This window comes from Bombyx mandarina, chromosome 02 (genome assembly GCF_030267445.1).
Source record: "Bombyx mandarina strain Sakado chromosome 02, ASM3026744v2".
NCBI lineage: Eukaryota > Metazoa > Arthropoda > Insecta > Lepidoptera > Bombycidae > Bombyx > Bombyx mandarina.
The window spans coordinates 5985836-6003158 of NC_143209.1; the positions used below are offsets into that span (position 1 = coordinate 5985836).

The 17323-nt window shown below is 39.4% G+C and overlaps 1 protein-coding gene across 1 annotated transcript in view; it reads left to right on the forward strand.

The window, feature by feature from the left end:
• LOC114245638 (uncharacterized) overlaps positions 1-17323 on the forward strand; it is a 382194-nt gene that overhangs the window by 176932 nt on the left and 187939 nt on the right. The gene's annotated exons all lie outside the window — the stretch shown is intronic.

Genomic DNA, 17323 nt, shown 5'->3' on the forward strand with positions numbered 1-17323 from the left:
GCGAAATAAAAATAGCGTGATTCTCGGAGAACTATGTCTCGGTTTTAGATCACGGCGCGTTGGGAAGTGGGAGTAGGTTCATTAATTCCAAAAAGCTTCAGAATTTCAGCAGCTCGACTTAATTTACTTACATTTCCTTCGCAATCATCACGAAAATCGAAAATGGAAACTTACTCATAATCGAGAACACGATTATTTTGACATTTGTTTCCCTACCTATGCTGAAAGCCTTGAGAGGTTATTTCAGCTTCTCCTTGACGTGTAGGTGAGCTCACGGGGCTCAAACCGGGAGTGTTGCTAACACTGGCCCTAGCAAGAGCAGTGCTTCGCAGAATCTACCACCGGATCGGAAACGCGACCCACTGAGAAGATCCGGCGAGAAACTCTATGGGCTGTCTGAATGATGATGATTTTCTATAAAAGCGTATTTTTTTAGTTTTATTAAACTATTATTTATTTTCCATTGTTTAGTTGAATTTCAATTTTTTCAATTTATTTTTTTAAATATTGAATTGTCATCGGTCCTTAATAGGTTTTGCCAAATTTCGAGTTAATTCGACGTTTTGAAGGGGGTCAAAATCAAGTTCAAAGATTCCATTACATACTAACATACATACGTCTGAAGCTAATGAAAGCGTATTAACAAAACTTATTCTCTGTCCTTGTCTTTTTTTTTATTGCTTAGATGGGTGGACGAGCTCACAGCCCACCTGGTGTTAAGTGGTTACTGGAGCCCATAGACATCCACAACGTATAGATATAAGTTCTAAGGTCTCAGTATAGTTACAAAGGCTACTCTACCCTTCAAACCGAAACGCATTATTACTGCTTCACGGCAGAAATAGGCAGGGCGGTGGTACCCACCCGTGCGGACTCACAATAGATCCTACCACCAGTACCTAATTACGCAAACTAGAGGTCCCGCAGTAGTCGAAATTCGACTATAATTAATTGGAATTGTAAGTTTGTACACTATTATGATTGTATTTTCAACGCCAAGACTACACTATAGAAAAATATTAATAAAGACAAACAATATTTAATCTATTCTCAATTTGACCATAGACGTCAAGAACAAAAGTTTGACAATAAATAGTATGCATGCGTGTGTGCGTCAAATACATGGTAGTGTGTGTAATGTTTTCTTTATTGATTTAATGTATCTTTTACGCATTTTTTAAAAAAAATATTAGCTTTATACACTTCTTCTCTATATTCTCTATAAGTGTGGAAAATTTCATACTCCTCCGTCCGCGCAATCTTCGTAAAAAGGGATACAAAGTTTTTGCTTCACGTATTAATATATAGATTATAATTTTGCGGGTTTCATTTTTATTACACGATGTTATTCCTTCACCGTGGAAGTAAAACGTGAACATTTGATCTAAACATCGCTAAGCTTATCTAACGTTCACGCTTCGAGATGCTTAATTGCGATTCACTCAAATGCTCTCTCCATAAAAATCGATTTGATAATTCAGTTATGAATAATCGAGTGCGCCTTTACGTAATTATTCTATCGGAATTCGCCACGCCGCGTACGTAATGTCTCTATCCGAATGTTTTATTCTACAGACCAGTTCAGAACTAGTTACAAATATTGAATTAGTGAATTATTATATTATCTAGTGGTCCCGCAGTAATCGAAACTCGACTATAATTAATTGAAATTATAAGTTTGAACATTATTATGGTTAGGTATATTGTCAAAGGTTATTACTAATCACAGATTTCGCCAAGACAAATAGTATTCAAGATAAACAATATTAACTTATTTTCAATTTGACCAGAGACTTTAAGCATTAACTAAAGTTTGACAATAAACAAAGAGTATATATACAAATGTGTGTGTGTGTCAAATACATGGCACTGTGTGTAATGTTTTCTTTATTGATTTAATGTATCTACATTATAAAGTCTCTGGTCAAATTGAAAATAGGTTAATATTGTTTATCTTGAATATTATTTGTCTTGGCGAAATCTGTGATTAGTATAATAACCTTTGACAATACCTATACCTAACTATAATAATACATAACCATAATAAAATAATGCGCAAAAGATTTTATGCATTATTTAAAAAAAAAAAAACATTCTGCACTCCTTCTCTATATTCTCTATAAGTGTGCAAACTTTAATACCCCTCCGTCCGCGCAATTTTCGTAAAAAGGGATACAAAGTTTTTGCTTCACGTATTAATATTATACGTAATGAGATAATAGAGCCCTCTCAATGGGAGCGCTTGGCAGCACAGCGGCTAGAATGGCGCAGGATGGTGAACAGCAAAGTACGCGAGTTCGAGGATCAGCGTAAAGCTGACCTTGATTACAAACACGACCAGTTGAAGGCCCGCCTACCTGCTGCCATAACCTATAATTATGAGAACGGCGTGCTTATGTGCCCTCAATGCGCAAGGAGTTTTGCCGCAAAGATAGGCTATATAAGCCATCTTCGAGCACACGAGCGCCAAATCGACGGATAGGAGTCAAAGTGGTCGCCATGGCCGAAATCGGTCGGATGAATCATCATCAATGAGATGAATGTCACTTGTTTGACATTGCAATCGATTGAGATGAAATAATAGCTCAAATTTAAATTGTGTGTGTCGGTGAACTTAATGCTGAATGCTTAATTGATCATTATATTATTATGTATATATTAATAATACGTGAAGCAAAAACTTTGTACCCCTTTTTACGAAAATTGCGCGGACGGAGGAGTGTGAAATTTTCCACACTTATAGAGAATATAGAGTAGGAGTGCAGAATGCTAATATACTTTTTTATGTTAAATAAGTGCCTACATTATACGAAATAATTTATTTATTTACTTAGCTTCATGTGTGGACTTAATGCCTAAGGCATTCTCTACCATTCAACCAAAGGTATTGCAGAGTAAACCATCAAGTGACAACAAAAAAACACACACTTTTAAACAAAAGTTGTTTGATCCGGGCGTAAGCTGATTTGATTGTCGCATTAATAAACAAAGCCTTCACTTTTATTTCTATGTTTAATAATTTGTATCAACAAAGCAATCACCTATTTATTGCATAGACGAATCGACAAGAGACAAAACAGCAAATACGAACAAAAATTCTATTGATATTTTAAGGAGAAAAACTTGCGAAGAGCAACATTCATAGTTACGTTCCGTGATGGCACTTAACCCACAGACACAGCCCACTGAGTTTCTCGCCGGATCTTCTCAGTGGGTCGCGTTTCCGATCCGATGGTAGATTCTGCGAAGCACGGCTCTTGCTAGGGTCAGTGTTAGCAGCACTCTCGGTTTGAGCCCCGTGAGCTCACCTACACGTCAAGGAGAAGCTAAAATAGCCTCTCAAGGCTATCAGCTTAGGTAGAAAAAAAAGAGGGCACTTAATACGCGAAAATTACATTAGTAATCAGAAATTAGTAATTCGTAACCATGTCAACACGGTAAGCATCATCTTAATTATAAACACAAACAACATTAATTCACAAGATATTGAAATAAAAAATGAGAATAATTGAGAAATGATACACTGGAAATATTACAATTAATCAGACAGAGTTTTTTGTTATTATTGCTTAGATAAAGTGGTCGATATAGATATCAACAATGTAATATTGCCGCCCACATACCACGGTATCATGAGTTTTAAGTTTCAATTTTTACAGTACCACGGCTACCCCGCCCTTCAGACCGAAACGCATTGCATTCACGGCAGAAATAGGAAAAGCGGTGGCACCTACCCGTGCGGACTCACAAGACGTCTTACCGCCGGTAATTACGCAAATTAAAATTTGCGCGTTTGATTTTTATTACACGTACTTCATCACCGTGGAAGTCAATCGTGAACATTTGTTGAGTACGTATTAGAAAAATTGGTACCCACCTGGGATTCGGACATCGATGCATCGCTCAACACGAATGCACCGGAAGTCTTATCCTTTAGGCCACGACTTTCAAGTGGGTTTTGTAGGGTATGCTTAAGTTAGCAAATTTCTTTGATTACATTAGTAAACAATGCACAGAATCAAACCCGCTACCCCGTACATAACATTACGTACGTGTTTAATCTACACTGTATTGAAATTCTCACGCGTTCAGACCACACACGTGGTTACAAAAATAACTATTGTACATACAAATTGTATGCGGCTTGGAGAGTAGAATAGGTTATTAAGATGCAATCGAGAATGCTTCATGGCTCAAAGCGGGGTGTGGTGTTGGCGGTTTAACGTTTATGAGCACGCGTGAGCCAAGTTTGAACGCGAGATTAGGTAGACGAGTTACGAAAATTAAGTAAATTGTCACGTTTTGGCGAATATAAGATGAAAAAAAAGTCGACCCGCAATGTATTTAAAATCAGCTGATGTATGGGGTCAATAACATTGCGTGACAACATTTCTTCATCTTAGTTTGTGGATTCTCGATAAAATTCTTCCCAAAACGATAAATATTATCATTATATGAATTATATTGTGTATCGATGTATACTCATTATTTTCGCTACAGAACTGTTCTAATTATAACAACAAAAAACTTTTTTTTTTAAGAATTCTTCAGAGCATTTTTGAATGTAATTTCCACCGACTCTAAGACGTCAAATTAACTTGATAACTCGCGCGCGCGTCAAGGGCCATTAACGATACAAGAATATTATAACTTTGCTCTAATATCCTTAACGATAAGATTATTTTAATCTTTAATTCGCTCTTGCTGATCACAGATTTCCTGCCCGCCTATTTCTGCCGTGAAGCAGTAATGCGAAGGGTGGGGCAGCCGTTGTATTCTAAAACTGAGACTTAGAACTCGTAGGAGCGATTTCGGACCCTTAGAATATCTAACCCTTCTATGCATTCAGAAGTTGATAGCAAGTCTGTTAACCTTTTTCATCAAGCTGACTACGTACCGTACGTACTGGTGGTAAGACCTTTTGTGAGTCCGCGCGGGTAGTTACCACCACCCTGCCTATTTCTGCCGTGAAGCAGTAATGCGTTTCGGTTTGAAGGGTGGGGCAGCCGTTGTAACTATACTTGAGACCTTAGAACTTATATCTCAAGGTGGGTGGCGGCATTTACGTTGTAGATGTCTATGGGCTCCAGTATCCACTTAACACCGCGTGGGCTGTGAGCTCGTCCACCCATCTATTCGCATTTGATCAAGTCGTCAAACTAAATAAACAAACCTACGCATGATGGTAATTAAAAAAATAATCACATAAACAAATAGTAATACAGATTTGAAAAAGAAGTTTGTATATGAGAACGACAACGGAGTCGACGTGCTGGACAATGGCGACTGACGTTTGACAGCTTTTTGACAGACATTTAGGCGGGAAAGCGACAGCGCCCGTCGGCTCGTTAACGACGCCATGTTGGTATTGTCTTTTGTTATTTCTTTTTCTATTGTCTAACGCGGCACCGGGGTCACGGGCTCTCGTTTGTCTGCGTTAGACAACAGCCTGCGAGTTGTTCAATGTTTTATTTCTTATATCTCATCTAGTGAGCCTTCATGAAACAGATGAGGCGCGAAGGAAATTTCCGAGAAAAGCACCGCCAAATACCATAAAAACATTAGGAATGCGAGGCATATCTAGAATGTAACTCCGAGCTAATAGAACTAATAAAACAATCTAAGCAACTCCATTTTTAGATCAATAATGACATGCATGGAAATGAGAGAGAGCAATTTTTTTTTATTAATTAATAATCTGGTATATACTGGTTAAATATACTGGTGGTAGGGACCTCATGTAAGTCCGCATAGGTAGGTACCAGCACCCCGCCTATTCCTGCCGTGAAACAGCAATGCGTTTCGGCTCGAAGGATGGGGCAGCCGTTGTAACTATACTTGAGACCTTAGAACATATATCTCAAGGTGGGTGGCGCATTTACGTTGTAGATGTTTATGAGCTTCGGTAACCACTTAACAAAAGGTGGGCTGTGAGCACGTCCACCCATCTAAGCAATAAAAAAAATAACCATTATTTTTAACGCTCTTATGAGTAGAGGTCTCATAGCTCATCAGGATTTAAATGGTCTATAAGCATCACGACATATATTTGTTTGAGATGTAAGGTCTAAGTCTTAATTGTAAAGCATAACGGCTATCTCACTTTTCAAACTGGAATACATGACTACCTCGCAGCCAAAATAGCTAGTATAGTGACTAGCCGTGTTTACAGAAACCTCTACTACCAATAAAGATCGGTTGGCAATTGAAGACATGAATGGATGAAGGGGATAATATGATAGAATTTGTTAATTTTGAGAAAACGAGCAACAAACTTTTGTTACTTGTACTTTTTCTTCGTACATAACTTCTTCGTCACATGCAATTTCTAAAAATATTCTTTAAGCTCGGACTTTTAAGGTCTAATATGGCTTATAGGCACATAGCACCTTCATTTAATGTTAAAACTCAAAAATCCTAAAAATGGTATTAACTCCTTCTTATTATTTTATCTTATTATTAACCCACTCTAATCTTCAATTACAGTAGGCTAGTATTATTTACCGTACCCGATCGAGAATTGACGCATTTGAAATGTGGTATTGGCGCAAAATGTTGGGCGTATCATGGACGGAGCGCCGAACAAATGTGTCAATTCTCGAGGAGCTAAGCGCCAAGACCCGTCTATCTACGACCTGTTCTTTTTTTTTTTTTTTCCTACCTAAGCTGTTAGCCTTGAGAGGCTATTTCAGCGTGCGAGCCGTGCTTCGCAGAATCTACCACCGGATCGGAAACGCGACCCACTGAGAAGATCCGGCGAGAAACTCAGTTTACTGTGTCTGAGAGTACGATCTGTATGCAGCGTCTTGTCAAGTACTTCGGACACGTGGCCCGACAAAATCCTGAGAACTTGGAAAAAATAATAGTTGTAGGTCACGTGGAAGGAAAGAGAAGTCGAGGAAGATTGCCAACCAGGTGGACGGACATTGTCAAGGAGGCCACAAACACCAGCGTCCCGGGCGCTTGTGCTTCGCAGAATCTATCACCGGATCGGAAACGCGACCCACTGAGAAGATCCGGCGAGAAACTCAGTGGGCTGGGTCTGTGGGTGGAGCCCTTCGTCGCAAGCGACGGGTTCGACGAGGATGGTGACCGGTGCTTGTGGTACCTAAAAGCACCGTTAATGGATCGGGAGGATCCGTAACGACGTGCTTAGGGCGACGTCGACTGTTTACCATTCGGTCCACAGGATCGGGCATGGCTCCTTACTACGCACACTGGTTGAAACTAATTGGAGATATATATCACAGCATACAACTAGAATAGGTTTTATTAAAGTTCCACTACGACATTTTCTCGTTCACTTCATCATTTACCTAGATTAAAAAGTTAATTTCTCATGCAAAAACGTCGAATATTCACGCAAATGCCCTGCTAATATCCAGACCGCAACTTAACCGCGCAAAACGCACTTAAAAATAACTTCAAATCGTGTTTAAGTTAATACGCGCTGCGAAACCTGCTATTGGGATAATTTGACGAATTTACGCGAGAAGGAACCAAGAAAGAATGTATGTTAATTATTAAATTAAGTGACTACATAAAATATAACGAATTGGACTATACTTGAGGAGATAACTATACTTGAGACCCTAGAACTTATATCTCAAGGTGGGTGGCGCATTTACGTTGTAGGTGTTTATGGGCTCCAGTAACCACTTAACATCAGGTGGGCTGTGAGCTCGTCCACCCATCTAAGCAATAAAAACCTCTTGTTAAATCCAAGAAAACCATGACGAATTGAAGAGTCTAAACCCTGCCTATTTTTGCTACGAAGCAATCATGAGCTTAGAACTCATATCTCAAGGTAGGACCTGCATATTTTAACGTATATAGGTTGGATGTGTTTTTGCAGACGGTACATGAAACTAGTTTAAAATATTATTTGATGATCACATGACGTCTGTTCTGACAACCGTTTTTTTTTATTGCTTAGATCGGCGGACGAGCTTACAGCCCACCTGGTGTTAAGTGGTTACTGGAGCCCATAGACGTTTACAAAGTGAATGCGCCACCCTCCTTGAGATATAAGTTGTAAGGTCTCAGTATAGTTACAACGGCTGCCCCACCCTTCAAACCGAAACACATTACACTGCTTCACGGCAGAAATAGTCGTAACCATTTTGATAGATATTTGGTATTTAATAGCTCAGTGAACTTTCCGACACACATAGCTTAGGACACCGAATCTGAGCTAACCCTTGAAAATTAATGCCATAGACTTTCAGACTATAGCTCGACATTTGTATTACAGCGGTAATAACAAAGACAATAGAAGCAGGAGCATTTAAGCCATCCAATCGAACAAATAAATATAACTATTAAAAATTCAGCTGGTTACTTTTCGTTGCGAGCCGTCCAATTGTCAATGTGACATTGGAAAATTGAACAGTCGCGAGTGACATGTAATTAGGCGCCTTCGCTGTTTGTTTGTTGAATTTTATATTAAATCGTTTATCATTGCCGTATACTATTTGTGTATTGATGTCTGGCCCCCGTAATGCATAACACATACTTAATGAACTTTGAATATATGTGTCTGGTCTCTTGAAGTCTCCAAAAGCTTAAGAAATGACCACGTCATGACGGATCCTCCCGATCCATTAACGTGCTTTTAGGTACCACAAGCACCGGTCACCGTCCTTGTCGAACCCGTCGCTTGCAACGAAGGGCTCGACGAGCGAATTAGCCCATAGACACAGCCTGAGTTTCTGAATTTCCCGCCGGATCTTCTCAGTGGGTCGCGTTTCGGATCCGATGGTAGATTCTGCGAAGCACGGCTCTTGCTAGGGTTCGTGTTAGCAACGTCATCAGGTTTGAGCCCCGTGAGCTCACCTACAAAAGTTAGGGTTACGCTGAAATAGCATCTCAAGGCTCTCAGCTTAGGTAGGAAAAAAACAAAAAAAACAAAAAGGTGCACCGGTGTTCGAATCCCGCAGGCGGGTACCAATTTTTCTAATGAAATACGTACTTAACAAATGTTCACGATTGACTTCCGCGGTGAAGGAATAACATCGTGTAATAAAAATCAAACCCGCAAAATTCTAATTTGCGTGATTACCTTGTAGATGTCGATGGGCGTCTAAGAAAAAAAAGTGAAGTTATCAACTGTCTCATCTGTGCACTAGAAGCTGAAAATCCTACGCGGCAGAAATAGGTAGGAATTAGCGAAGTCGCTACGGATGAATGAAAAGGCAACTGCGGCCACAAATCAAGTAGGCTATGGTCGGGTGACTGTTTCTTCTGCAGCAGATAATACCAGAATAATCTCTCAGAGATACAGGCGACAATTATTACCGGTGTGTCTATAATTTAATAATCTACACATTAATACTTGAAGCAAAAACTTTCTATCCCTTTTTACGAAAATTGCGCGGACGGAGGAGTATGAAATTCCTCACGCTTATAGAGAATATAACGAAAGAGTGCAGAATGTTAATATTTTTTTTAATTATGCATAAAAAACACATTAAATCAATATAAAATAACTATACACACAGTACCATGTACTTAACACACACACGCATGCATACTATTTGTTTAATGTCAAACTTTTCTTATTGCTTAAAGTCTGTGATCAAATTGAGAATAGATTAAATATTGTTTGTCTTTATTAATATTTTTCTATAGTGTAGTCTTGGCGAAATTTGTGATTATAGAAGTATATTGACAATAGAATCATAATAGTGTACAAACTTATAATTTCAATTAATTATAGTCGAATTTCGACTACCGGGGACTACTAGTAACTTTTTTCCTACCTATGTTGATATCCTTGAGAGGCTATTTCAGCGTAACCTTAACTGGTAGGTGAGCTCACGGGGCTCAAACCTGATGATGTTGCTAACAGGAACCCTAGCAAGAGCCGTGCTTCGCAGAATCTACCACCGGATCGGAAACGCGACCCACTGAAAAGATCCGGCGGGAAACTCAGTGGGCTGTGTCTGTGGGTTAATTCACTCGCCGTGCCCTTCATCCCAAGCGACGGGTTCGACGTGAACGATGACCGATGCTTGAGGTACCTGAAAGCACCGTTAGTGGATCAGGAGGATCCGAAATGACGTGTTTGGGGTGACGTCGACTACTTTCCGATAAACATACCTATTGGTATAAATATCAAACCTGCAAAATAAATATATTTGTAATTACTTGTGCTACGGCTTATTGCGGGCTAGCGCGGCATGTACCTATGGTTGTTACGTCGCCCATGGACGTCAGCAATGCTAGGGGCAGAGCTAAAGCACTGCCTACCGTTAAGTACTCTCCGCGAGCCTCGTTCGAAGGAAGACATGTCATAGCGCTCGGGAAACACCGTGGAGGGGAACTCATTCTAACGCTCTCTAGATATTGGATTGAACTCTGCACCGGCGGAGGCAGGTACGATGGTATAATCAAGATGATGGGATCATCTCAAATCTCTATATATAAAAATGAATTGCTGCTCGTTAGTCTCGCTAAAACTCGAGAACGGCTGGACCGATTTGGCTAATTTTGGTCTTGAATTATTTGTGTTAGTCCAGAGAAGGTTTAAAAGGTAGATAAATATGAAAATGCTCGCAATTAAATAAAAATAACAATTTTGTTTTCCCTTTGATGTGTCCCCCGTCGGACGGATTCCTTTTATTTGTTTTAAGTTTATTTTATACAAAATCTTTGGTCTTCTTTGTAGGCAGACGGGCATACGGCCCACCTGATGGTGAGTGGTTACCGTTCGCCCATGGACTTCAGCAATGCAAGGGGCAGAGCCAAGCCGCTGCCTACCTTTTATTTATCGACTGAGTCACAATGAAGTCTGCCGGGTCAGCTAGTGCGTTATAAAACTCATTAAAGTCGTCAACATAATAAGCTACCCGGCAAGAAACGCGCCTGTAACAGGGGCGCGTTTCAATTATTAATAACAACGCGAATAGTCACGTTGCGAATGTCCGCCATTTTGTTTATCGTTTGACAGGTGTCAGAATTCCCGCGCAAAGCGCTCCCCGCCATTTGTCTATTACAATTTCCTCTGTTATGTTTGTGTGTTATTAATATACACTTCTCACGAATAACCTACAATGACGTAATTAATTTTTCGATACAACAGTACATAGACAATAAAATTGGAACCTCAACGTCAGGTTATAAGGTCAGTCGGGATATTCATAGTGTATTGAAGCTTAGAAGCCACTTAATACCAGACTTCTTAAGGACTTTTAGACCTTCGAGCAAAGAGATCCAATAGAAGATCTTTTAGTTTAGACGCCATTTTTTTTTTTAAAAAAAACCACGTTATCAGCTGATCCCGTACTAAGTTCGTAAAGAACTTGTGTTACAGGTACCAGATAACGGAAATAAATTTAAGATTTTTATTATACAGATACATATATTTAACCATCCATAACCCTGGAAAATACATTTTTATATTTATCATACAAATATCTTCCCTTGGCGGGATTCGAACCCGCGACCCCCTTGTGTAGACCATGTAACTTACCACTACACCAGACGGCCGTTATGTTCGAAGATAAATTATTAAGCTCTTCATATCTAAGCTCTTGCTTCTTCTAGCTTAAGCTAATGATATGTCTTCCACGACACCCCGACCGTGGACAGGGGTGGCCACTCGACCCAACGGAATATAGTAGACGGAATTATCATGACCTCACCCTAAGGACGCTCCCCAATTATCTAAAACAACTCTAATTATTATTTGGACAGCGAAGTTCGGTCGTGAACCGTGTTTATAATATAAACCGCAATGTATAATTAAATTTCGTGTTTAATGTAGATAGCTGGGTGGTGGGGTACGCAAACTCTCCATTGCATTTGTAGGGTTGTCGTCCCAATCAACTAACAACTACAATGGAGGGTTGATTTGGAGTTAGACCTATCCACCGTAAAACAGTCGACGCCGAACCTCTGGCGGCGGTTAATTAGCCGGACCCAAATAAGGCTTCAGCGGCTTCGAAGAGCTAAATCTCTTCCGAAGGCACTGCCGCGGACTGTAACCGTACTCGTCGAGCTCGGTAAAGAATTCGACGTGCAACCTAACCTAAGCATCAGCCCGTTGAGTTTCTCGCCGGATCTTCTCAGCGGGTCGCGATTCCGATCCCGTAGTAGATTCATTCGCTAAGCAGCTACTGTTGAGTTGTTAGCAAACCGGGTTTCACACCACCAATCAATACCACAGAGAGACGGACCAATGGCATACCTCGTTGAGTGCCCGGCATCTGAATCGACACCGGCTCTGTCTTCCTGATCACAGACCCCCCCCCCATTCATCACCGAGCATTACAAAACACCTTTCCGCCTCAAACAGAAATGATCGTTCGAACAAAATACCATGTCTACCCTTGAGTCGCGCCGTAAAAGTAAATTAAGAAAAATGTATAACAGATCATGAAATATTATTCCACCATTTTGAGGGTAGAGTAGGGTGACCATCGCTTACTAGTATTAAATAAATCAAATAGGTACGCGCATAGCTTTAGAACGCCAACAAATCGGTATTATTTGTTAATTTTTTTTGTGTTCGTTATTGCCATGGCAAAGTTTGAATACAAATACAAAATTTAAAAATCGATCTTTTAATTAAAGTTTTTTTTTTTATTAAGATTTCAGTGACAAGGACGCGTCAACATACAAATCTATTAAAAAAAAACACGTAGGAATCCAAAGCATACGGCCCGCCGTGTCAGTTAGTTTAATATGCACATTTTTTTTCTCTATGGTGAACCGTTTTTTTTACCAATGCATGCAGTCGATACCTGTAATTGTATTAGCATTTAGTGTGATACCAACGCTTATGTTACCTGTACTGATGTTATAACATGTTGGTACCCAACAATAAAATAAAAAATAATACTTTAAAAAAACAAAAAAATACGCTTTTTTAGAAAATCCCACAAAAAAATAGAAAATCAATTTTTATAAATTTAAATTAAAAATAGTGTGAGAAACAAATGATTTTATTGTAAAAAAGCGTGGGGTGCATGGTATCAATAGCTATAAATATTTTATGAACAGATATGAGTAGAAGGGTTATTTTGATAATATCCTGAAAAGCACCCCACGCTTTTTTACAATAAAATCATTTTTTCTTACACTATTTTTAATTGAAATTTATCAAAATTTATATTCCATTTTTTTGTTGAATTTTCTATAAAAGCGTAATTTTTTTTGTTTTTTCAAACTATTATTTAATCTTCATTTTTTAGTTGAATTTCAATTTTTTCAATATTTTTTTTAAATATTGAATTGTCATCGATCCTTAATAAGTATGCCAAATTTCAAGTTAATCCAACGTTTTGAAGGGGGTCTAAATCATGTTCAAAGATTCCGTTACATACATATGTCTGAAGCTAATAAAAGCGTATTAAAGAATAAAAAAAACGTGTGGCACTCAGGAACTGTCGCGGTAAAGCTATTTCATAGCATTTTTTATTAACTTATGCAATTATAATTAGACAATGATAATTTAATATTAAAACAATAATAAAGCAAGACCACGCTATATTAAACATTAATAAAAGCAAAACCTTAACTGTCCCCTTCACACTCATAAGCTAGACCGCGCGAGAGAGAGATGGGCAGACTTTTCATGATTCGCATGCAGTGTGACGTCACGCCACGTGCTTATTCAAAACCACTACACAAGCGCAACGTGTGAATGTGTTGAACGCGAGCTACATGGTAGGCGGAGTGAGGAGTGTAAGGTTTTTTTCGTTACGGAATTTCACGATTCGGTCGCCGCGCTCAAGGCCCGCGGTAAAAGCTGTGCAATAGCTTAATAAATTGATTTCGTTTTTATCCATACTTTTCCTAAACTCATGGCCACCCGATCCGCCATGAGACACACCAGCTGCGCCCACAATAGCGGGCTAATGTACCGCGCCCCATGCCGTGGATACACCGTGTTTATTTACCCCACATCATCACGCTCACGCCTCCGAGGGGGAGCGAAGTCATTGTGCTCGGATCTACGGCATTAAATAGAATGTTTGTATAAAGCATCAAATGGACTAATAGTAGTAGAAAAGTAGTAGTTTCTTACTGGTAGTAGGACCTCTTGTGAGTCCGCGCGGGTGGGTACCACCACCCTGCCTATTTCTACCGTGAAGCAGTAATGCGTTTCGGTTCGAAGGGTTGTAAATATTTCAGACCATAGAACTTATATCTCAAGGTGGGCGGCGCATTTACGTCGTAGATGTCTATGGGCTCCAGTAACCACTTAGCAATAAAAAAAAGAACAGTGCTTTAGACGCCAGAGCTTAAGAGGTCTTTAGTATCAAGAACTTTAGAGTTCAACTCCGACCTTAACGCACTTAGGTACTTGGAGTTAAATAAACTGTTCGTTTCGTTAGGAAGGATATCCGTGGTTCCTTTCTCAGTGGGTCGCGTTTCCGGTCCAATGGTAGATTCTGCGTAACTCTGCTCTTGCTAGGGCCAGTGTTAGCAACACTCCCGGCTTGAGCCCGTGAGCTCACCTACATGTTAGGATGAAGCTGAAATAGCCTCTCAACGCTATCATCATAGGTAGGGAAAAAGAGGGTCCTTTAAAAAAAACTTTTTCCTTTACCCTGACTTAATTCACTGAAAACTAACTACACGTAATTTACAATTGCTGGACAAGTGACCGTACTAAAGTAATTATGTCAAATTAATGCTTTTGAAACCACGTGGATTTTTCTTTTTGAAGTCGTCGTGGCCTAACGGATAAGGCGTCCGGTGCATCCGTGTTGAAGCGATGCATCGGTGTTCGAATCCCGCAGGCGGGTACCAATTTTTCTAATAAAATACGTACTCAACAAACGTTCTAGTTTCTTTGATTCAACAAAAGTATCAAATTACGTGATAAATGGTTTTGAAAACCACGTGTATTTTTCCATTTTTATATGAACAATTTTACTCGTGTGTAGATAGATGGACGAGCTCACAGCCCTCCTGGTGTTAAGTGGTTACTGGAGCCCATAGACATCTACGACGTAAATGCGGCGCCCACCTTGAGATATAAGTTCTAAGATCTCAAGTATAGTTACAACGGCTGCCCCGTCCTTCAAACCGAAACGCATTACTGCTTCACGGCAGAAATAGTAAGCTGGTGGTACCTACCCGCGCGGACTCACAAGAGGTCCTACCACCAGTAATTACGCAAATTATAATTTTGCGGGTTTCATTTTTATTACACGATGTTATTCCTTCACCGTGGAAGTCAATCGTGAACATATTGGGGTCGTTGCTTAAGTAAGCTTTTGCACAGTACTGTAAACTGTTTATAAATCGGGAAATTTATAATCAATCAAGAAAAAAAATATAGCAATGAAAACTTCCAGTCATTTTGATTCTACAAATTTTTTTATTCAATTACGTGATAAATAATCACCCGTAAACACTTAACGCCGGAGCGCTTCGCGTAATAAATAAGCTTATGAGGAAACATTTAAAAAGCTGACGACAAAATCCTGTATAATACCGTCACAAGAGAAAACCTTCGTCTTTGAACAACAAAAAAAAAAAAAAAAGGAACCACCCAAAAATGAGATAGAATAATCTAATCCTCTGATCGGATCCTTTAAGATGTCGCAATTTACCGAAGATACGTTGTTACAACTCTACCGAAAAACTATAAATTTTATTTCCGAAAAAAAAAAAAAGCACATAAACCGACCGCCACTAAGGGAACAAGTCCGTTAATTAAAAAAAAAAAATTATATATCCAAAATGGCCGCTCCCGGCGTCCTTCGAGAAAAAAAAAAGAAACCCAAATTCAAATTGAACGCGGCTGGAGATGAAAAAAACAGCTTAACTAATTTCGTGGTCACACGCAGAGTTCCAAAAGAAGAAAAAAAAAAACGATATTGGCTGTTGTTACCCGCAGATGACTGTTGATACTAAAATATTTTAATCCTCTTCTTATTTACACGGTGCTTAAGCCAGTACTACGAACCAATGCACTGCATAATCTGTTCGAATTCTCACGAAACAATATCATTTTCTGCTCAGCAACACAAACATGCCGGTTTTGCTGTGAGACAACAGTGAACAAAACGCGATTTTGATTAGCGTGGGTCAAAGTAACTTCTTAATTTTTCAATCTTCAGTGCCACGAATTGAAATTGTTCAGCCATAAATTTGAAACATTCGAATTTTACTGTGCTCTGTCTCTTTCACGTGCATATAAAAAAGCGAGTGAAAAAAACAAATCCCTTCGAAATTCGATTTTGGAATTGGACCTCAAAGAAAACACGTTCGGAAACGCGCAGTTAATACCCTAAAATTTAAAGATATTTATAATAAAGAAATTACCTTCCTTTTTAATAGTTATCTCAATCTATTCCTGTTCATTTCTATGTCTATGTTAAGTAATATGTGTTTTCACTGATGAGGTGAAAAGTTATATTGTGTGCTACACGAGATAAAAGGTTTTTTGCATCTCGTGCTGTTGAGTCCCTCACTACGCTCAGGATTCTAATCATAGAATCCTTCGCTTGCTCGGGACTCAAAATCAGCACTCGAAACAAAAAAAACAACTTTGCTCTCTTTTTTTTTAATTTCCTACCTATGCTGATAGCCTTGGCTATTTCAGCTTCACCCTAACGTTTGTAGGTGAGCTCACGGGGCTCAAACCGGAGAGTTGCTAACACTGACCCTAGCAAGAGCAGTGCTTCGCAGAATCTACCACGGGATCGGAAACGCGACCCACTGAGAAGATCTGGCGAGAAACTCAGTGGGCTGTGTCTGTGGGTTAATTCGCTCGTCGAGCCCTTCGTCGCAAGCGACGGGTTCGACGACGACGGTGACTGGTGCTTGTGGTACCTAAAAGCACCGTTAATGGATCAGAATTTGCTCTCTTATTGCACAAATAACTATTGCAATTTAAAAGTAAAAATAAAAACACAAAAAACACACCAAACTAACAACTATTAGACAACGGTCAGGATATCAGAGCGAAGTTATAACACTATTGTATCGTCAACAGACCTTGACGCGCGCGCGGATTGTCAAGTTGATCAGACGCCTTGGAGTTAATAGAAATGACGTTCATAGATTCTATTACAAACAAACAAACATAGGTACATACCAAAGAACGCTGCTTTATCTTAACAATACGTAATGGACTTTATAGTCATATTTTAGGTACCATACGTTCTCAAACAACCCAAAAATAACAGAATCAATTGCCTACCTCTGATGCCGTAAACAGGTCTTCCAGTTTGAACTTACAAGCGTTAAATAAAACAAAAGCTTAGCATAGCGTAACGTCACACTGTTGTCATTCTGGTCAAACGTCGCAGGATCTCCGGTAAGCATTACCTAAGCATCAATCAATTTACAGACAACAACT